At 37.1% G+C, this 8,108-nt stretch overlaps 1 protein-coding gene across 1 annotated transcript in view; it reads right to left on the minus strand.

The window, feature by feature from the left end:
* myo9ab (myosin IXAb) overlaps positions 1 to 8,108 on the minus strand; it is a 56,797-nt gene that overhangs the window by 40,478 nt on the left and 8,211 nt on the right. The window lies entirely within an intron of this gene.

An 8,108-nucleotide genomic window follows, 5' to 3' on the forward strand; every position in this document is an offset into this window, starting at 1 on the left:
CAGCACATCTCTAACGGATAAACCTACTGCACGTCTGCATAACACACTGCACCAATGCAGGAGAACATGCAACTAAAGGATGTCAGTGTTTAACTTCCTCGTCATGTCATAGACAGAAGTGGGATCTTCCTTTATTCGCATTTTTGTCTAAGAACCTAGTGAGCTACCAATTAACTCATAAAATAAAAATACCATAGTATACTTTAGTATGATACCACAGTGTTTTTAAACATTACCATAGTAAATATTAAAGTATACAACAGTATTTTCTACAGTTTTTCGATTCACTACAGTTAATACTAGAAAATACTATAGTATACATTAACGGGTACATTAGTACATAGTATAAATTATGTGTAGCAAATACTATAATATACTACAGTATAGGTATACCATAGTATACTGTACACCAGTTTACACCAGTAACTATTAAAGGGGGGATGCAACGGTGTGTCATGCATTCTGACTTCTTTACGATGTTAAACTTGCTGGCTTCTCATGCTTAACATGGTCAACTTGTTAAAAAACGAGTTGGATGTACGACGTAGTATTTCTGCGCTCGATACACTCCCCCAGCACTCCAACTTGTTTCGGAAAGTTTCTTAAAAGTCTGGATCCCTGTTTCGTAGCAGGGATCACATTCCTTTTATTGGACAATTCTCCCGGAAAAGCACGGCAAGGCGAAAGAAAGAGACCGCCCACACGCCAACCGAAGAGCGAGAACCGCTTACCATCACGATCGGACCGTTTATCTTGCGAAAGTAAAATTTAGGTGTGTCTGTTTGTTCACGGCATTTCAGTGATGGATGTTATAAAAGCGGTGGATACGGTAATGGTATCTATCGTTTATAAATGTGATCACACCAAATACTCTTCGAAGATACGAAGTATGCAATACTACTCTATAGGTACTCAAGATGAATAAACTGCGTGTGTTACGGCAACTTTAAAGTATACTACAGTATTTGTTCTTGAGGTTTAGACAGCACTTTAAGACACGAGGGCAGGTTCAAACAGCACATTATTTTATTTCCGTTGCTTTGCAGAATACGGCACATATTTTGGTCTCGTTTCAGTCAAGATATAAGACGACATCGTTAAAGATCCTGGAAAGAGAAGACAAATACAGAATAACGTTAAAACAAGTTAAATATAATTAGTAAAAAAGATGCAAAGTCATGCATGATGGCAGATGAGTTTTGGGAAATAGCAGCTTTAAATAAACAGAGCTATAAATGAAGAGTTTGGTTCCAAAATGAGATAACTCCGTTTAAAAAAAAATATATATATAATAATAATTTAAGATGATTTAAGCCATAATAACTAAAAAAAATACAGCTAACACAATAAAAACATGATTTATCTCATTTTGGAACCAAACTCTTCAAATTGAACTGAATAGTTTCACAAATATTTTATATTTTATGAAAAATATTTCATAATTGTCCAGTTGTCTGTTGTTCTAAAGCGTACATAAATGTGATATAAATACTGCAGTGTAATTTACTATTTACTTTAGTTAACTGTAGTAAAATTCATAGATACTATTGTATTTTAAACCTTACTATACAGTACACTACATTATTTACCACAGTTTATCAATTCACTAATACTACACAAAACTTTAGTAAACTATAAGTGATTTTACTATACAAGTACTTAGTATAATTACTTACATAATATGCTACAGTCTACTACAATTTACTATAATAAATACTATAGTATACTATAGTATGAATGGGGGGCTGCTTTGCAACGATGCAAAATTGAGAAAGGCACTAAAAATAAAATTGTGAAAATGATCATTTTCCCTTAAAATATTGATAAAAGCAGTCGTTTCACAAATAACAAAACAAAAAGTCTCTTATGAAGTACACACATGTCAAAGCAGTCAGATATGAGGTTGAATTTCAGTTTAGATGTTTAGATTAGCTTTGAAGACAGTGGACGTCTCACTTGGTTTTGAATAACAGAGTTAATTGTCTCTAATATTATAAAGCTCTTTCAAACGTGTCGTATTATTAAACTTGAGGATGCGAAGCTAAAACAACATCCCATCATGTTAGAAGACAAACCCGGTCCACCCCGCCCATGCTGCTGGGAATTACTGGATCAATAATGACAGAATAATATCAGTCCATTAGTCTACACTTACTGGAAATGCACACACGGGGTCTCCAGGGAGATTTTAAACCTGATGCTGCAGACGCTACACATGAGAAAAATATTCTCAGTCTGAATCAAACTGTGTCAATAACTGCTATTAAACACCATGAATGCTCAACCATCATACAGGTAAACATCTTTGCCAATGTACAAGCCAGTGACGGTTGCTATGTGGTTGCTAGGGTCAGTTGGACGGTTTCCATCATAGCTGTGTATACGTAGATGTCACATTCAACATGTATATAAGAAAAAATTTGGAATAAAGATGTTTTTAATTTCTAATATCAGAAACATCTAGGATTTTGTGCTAAGAACATCACACATGACATCATTTCTTGGACCCTGATTGGTTCTCACAGCTGAATGCCGACCCTCATTCATGCCAAACTTTGTTTTCGAGTTATGCGTTTCTTTAGAAGTCTCAAGCACCAGTTGTGACGTGTCGGTTTCTATCCCGTCCGGGCGGCCCACACCTGTCTTTAAATCCAGATAACCTCTGCTTTGATCTGTAATTCAGCGTTTCGTCAATAAGGTTTGTATAGAATGAACCGTCAAAGCCACAGTAATGCAAGGTGACACATACAGAGAGACTTTTTAAAAGGAAGTCATTTATTTTTATTCAACAATAAGGAAACTAAGCAGCTTAACATCACAATGAGTGATGCTTGACAAGACGTGAAGCTTAAAGCACATGTAACAATGATTGTGCCGGTTTAATTTCCTCACCCGCGCGCTACATGCTGAGACGTGTCCGACTTTTTGTGATTCGCAGTGAGGGTCTGATTTACTGAAGCTCTTTCTGCATGCAAGCCTTTTATTGGTTAGGATTGGATAATATGTGCAACTTTTACCACAATTTAGACGAAACGAAATGCGGCCGAAGCTCTAGTTTAAGAACAACCATGGTTTGCAGTTATTGATAAAAAAAATTGTGTTTGACATTGTACCAACAGCTAAACAAAAGGTCAAAATATTAATTTATCTGACAAACGTCTATTAATTGTTTTAATATTTGAGCTGCCAATAACCGTGATATAAAAACCAATTACACGTGTTAATTCTACATATATATCGTAAATAATTCGCCACAGTAGTTACAAAATCTCTCTGCTTTCCGACTTTAGTATTTTGAGTGTGATTCATTGACCAATATAATGAAAAATTTGACCGATAGAATAAACAAATATTTCAATCGATATTGTGATAATATCGTTATAAAAATCATTTTAACACAATAATCGCATGGTGAACAAAAAAAACTGATACCGTGACAGCCTTAATCTGGGTAAACCACGACTTTAAAAAAATACATTGAAATCAATTTGTGGACAGTCCCTTACATTGACACTGCATTGAAATCGGAAATTCTGCACGATACAAATACGTAAAAAGACGTTCACAAGCGAGACACAGATGTACAACACGCACTGCCCGGCTGACCTCTGACCCGCTGATGCACTATGAATATGGGTTGAAAACGTCTTCAGAGATGTAATGAGGGCAGATTCTCCAGCGTGTGCAACGGCACAGAAAAGATGTCAAACATCAGTCCTAAAGCCAAACTAAAACAGAAGAAGGTTTGCCATGATTTCAGCCGCTCGACTCAATTAACGCTAGAACCATGAAGAGCAATAATGAAAGATATAAATTATAAGTTAATGTGAGGCGTTAAATTTATCTCTGGAGCCGCAGTGAGATCACATCTGAATTATTCAGATGGTTTCTTCTTTATCTGGTCCATGTTTGATTATCAGTGCTGTGTCACGATTAATACTTATATTCAAACTAATATCTCATAGACTTACATTATAGTCACATTTGTAGAGCAGAATATCACAGAAACTACAAAACACACGAGTAAAAACTACACAGAACACCTTAGCAACCACACAGCAATGCCCTGGCAACAACGACAAGTTATGTTGTAGGGTGGGTTATTCGTAATGGGAAATACTTCTATTTAATGTAGTGTTTGAGAAAACTGTTTACAGGATTTATTTATCTTTTACTTCAAAATTAGGATGTTTTGCATCAAGACTTTTTTATGACAATTAAACATTTACATCACGATGAATGATCAAAAAAGCAATCTATGTTTAATTATTAAATTATATACTTATTTTACACAAATGACATCAAAGATATGGTATATCATTTGATACATTATCTACACTTACAGGTCCAGTGTATGAAGTTTAGCAGCATCTAGTGGAGAGGTTGTGAATTGCAACTAACGGCTCACTCCACCCTCCCTTTCGGAGCACTATGGTGGCTGACACAGAACTAAAAGGTCGTCACTTTTCCGCTTCTTTGCCGAAGGAGATAACGTATTTATGAAACGTGTTCTGTAGAACAGTTTGTCCGTTTAGGGCCACTGTAGAAACAACATGGTGAATTCCATGTAAGCGGACCCGTGGTGTATGTAGACAGAAATAGCTCATTCTAAGATAATAAAAACATAACGCTTCATTATGTAAGGTCTTCATACACCTCTGAACACATAGTTATGTATATTATATCGCATTTCTGTCAATAGATCCTCTGAAAAAATACACACTGGACCTTCAAATATTTACACATAATGGTAGGATTAAAAAAAAACGTGATGTTTTTACTTTTACTGTACAGAAAATTTAACAATCTAAAAGATCACCGTTAACAATAAAGGGAAGTCTGGAACAAAACTGATCAGATGTGTCTTTCTGCCTGTTATTGTCATAAAAAATATTACAATGCAAAAGTCTTTATGGGCCTATAATGTCTTTGAGCAAACCACATTTTTTCTTTTGATTCTCTGTCTGAAAAAAGTGAGATTTATGATCGAAAATGTTCTCAGAAAACAGAATGACACAACATACAGTTCTGAACCGGTTAGAAATATAACACTCCAAAATCATGTCTAAAAATGTCTAGCCTGCCTGGTTTAAGACAACTCTCTCTCTCTCTGTGTGTGTGTTAAGTCAGATCTTAAGTGACACAACAGTTTGTGTTTAGACAGAAACAGACTAAAGAGGGCGGAGCAGGTCTGTTTGATAGTAAATGTGTGTGAGCCAGTGACAAAAACACATCCGGGCCAAAGTTCAGCAAAAAATATATTAATAGACCAAAAATATGTACAAAAAAAGATTGCATTACATTAATACAGTATTTTTTTATTTCAAATGTGCTTAACTGTCATAAAAATAGTGCAAGTTGTTCCGGTAATTTGATCAAAAACAGCCTCCATTTTCCTTAAGCAACCCATAATTTCTTTCTTTAGATACTGTGCTGAAGTAAGCTCTTGACCGTTCATCCTGCCAGCATCCGGTTTGACAGCGAGCGACATCACACAGCGTGACTCAAGTCGTTACATCAGAATCTTCATCCGGTCAGGAACATTCCGCATCGCTCAGCAGAGACTCAGCAACTTCTCAAGAACACATCCCAGATTCACACACAAGTCTTTGTGTTAGTGCAAGCATCTCATTTAACTATCATCAGTTTTCACTAATAAAAAACGCGTGTGCTTCTCTCGGCACGAGGAGAGAATCTTCTAAACATAAATCTATAATTGCATCGGCTTCATTTGAAAGCTTCTACCAGTGAATGGAACTCAAAGGTCTTTTCTTGTCCCTCTGAAATCTATTGTGCTCGGTCATCTTCCGAGAAGGTGACAGAAATAGGCTTCACATGCTCTTCAGCAGTTTCACTTCTGCTGGACATCCTGATGACCACAAACATTCACCATCAACACGAACTATTCAATCCTCTCTGAACGCTCTTGACCAACCGTACCCAGATGACCTGTTCTGTACTCCTCTATAATGCAGTTTGAGGTGTAAATCTGTATCTGATGTTCTTCTGAAACTCTTTAAACCGTGGTAAATAGACGATGAAGGTGAACTATTTATTTGGTTCATGATCAAACTTCTCATGAAGAAGACGCACGATCACTTCAAGAAACACATGCAGGGTATCAGTTACCACCAAAAACACACAGCGGTCTAAATGAAAACACTCTGAAGAGCATCAGCGGAAGGGATGGCACATCTTTATATTTTCCACAGAAAACCACTAGGAGAACAATCTGAGTTTTATAAAAGTGACACATGTCTCAACATGATCTAGATACAACGTTACAATGTAAACAATAGTAATACATAAAAATCGATTCATCGTTTTTTAAAATGCGGTCGATTCAATATAGATTCTCAAAAGCTGTGAATCCATTTTTTTCTTTCATTTTCCACTAGATGTCACTTTTCTGTACTGTATCTTAAATAAAAAATAACCTGTTCTGTTTCAATTTACCCAAGTGTGTTTAAAGTTTAATATACAGGTTTGTGGCTCTTCATTTCGTTTTTTAATTCACCACTGTAATGTGATATTTACCGATCTTTTTTTAGAAATATCTACAGGATTTGTATTAAATCTGTAATCATTGACTCCAGAGCTTGTGAATGGGAATCGGATCGGAACATCAGAATCGATCGACCCAGCCCTAGTAATAAAGATACTTGTCTTCTCATTTGATACCAATTAACTTGTATGAAAGATTAAAAAACACATTGTCTGTCTTGGAATTCGCAGAAGATGATCTCATATCAGCAGGCTCCAGGTGAGCAAGCCAACACGGCACTGTGGCAAGGAACCAAAACTCAAATGATGAATAAATAGAGAAAAAAAACTTAGTAGAAACAGGGGCGGACTGGGAAACAAAATCGGCCTCCACCATTTCTGTCGACGTTGTGTTGTATATAACGTGTATACTGTGTATAATACGTGTCCAACTTGCTAGTGCATTCGCGTTTATAATACATCCGTCTGTCTGGCCCCGCGAAAATTTCTGGTACTCCAGATGGCCAGTCAGCCCCTGGTCACGGCCGTGGGCCGCCGTTCTGGACTTTGACAGAATGTCCTACCGATCAGACCGCCCCTGAGTAGAAACCAGTCTCAGCCGGGAGGACCAGTTCTCCTCTGTCACATTACAGCTGCAGTCATGACTTTAGAGTAACATGCACATTTTTATGATTAACATGGATAGACACAATTAGTTGGTAATTTAGGTCAGTGAATCTATTTATAAAACATGGAGACCACAATGACTTTCATACACAGAAGCAGTAGATGCAAGAATGATGCACACATGACACCTAGAAACAATCCCATAATTCTCGGCAGCTGTAAACATGCACATACGCTGGTGAATGGAGACATTGTTCTCACAAACTCTAAACAGTTTCTCACAGATGTGAAGGACGCTTCGTGCTAGAGATGAGGTTGGTTGGAGCATGAGCTGTATTTGAGTCTCTGGACGCAGAAGAATGAGATAAAGGAGGATTGTGTCATGTGACAAGCAGAGGAAACCATGTTTGACATTTAAATGAGCATTTTAAATGTCACATGACATCTCACAGACGTGGACCGAAACGGCTAAAATGAATGTTTTGGACGGGCAACAAATCAGTTCCATAAATAAAATGATAAAAAATATCTCTTCAGAAGCGAGAGATGAGGAGGCTGGAGGATCTGTAATCTCAGACTGATTATATTCTGACATGAAATTCATTTTAATCTGCACGAGAACATGAAGTATCATGTGAGAGAGAGAGCGAGAGACACTTTAAATGCTATGGGACTATCAGTGACCTGAATTACACACACTCCATTTAACTCTGAAGGATGCACAATCTGCCCCAGGGCATGATGGGAGATCACTGAGGGAATCTCACAAGAAACACACACGACAACATTCATATTCTGTTCTAGGTTTTTCTTACATTTCTCATGTGATTTCATCACACAACACACACTACAGTCAGTGTGTATCTCATCTGTGACAGACGTGAGTGTTGTTCTGCGTGCGTAACGTTTAGTGGTTAATCCAACAGGAGAAACACTTCAATGAAACAATGAGAGAGAGAGAGAGAGAGAGAGAGAGAGGGTGAGAGAGAGAGAGAGGG

Source organism: Triplophysa rosa, linkage group LG3 (assembly GCF_024868665.1).
Source record: "Triplophysa rosa linkage group LG3, Trosa_1v2, whole genome shotgun sequence".
In the NCBI taxonomy this organism is placed as follows: Eukaryota; Metazoa; Chordata; class Actinopteri; order Cypriniformes; family Nemacheilidae; genus Triplophysa; species Triplophysa rosa.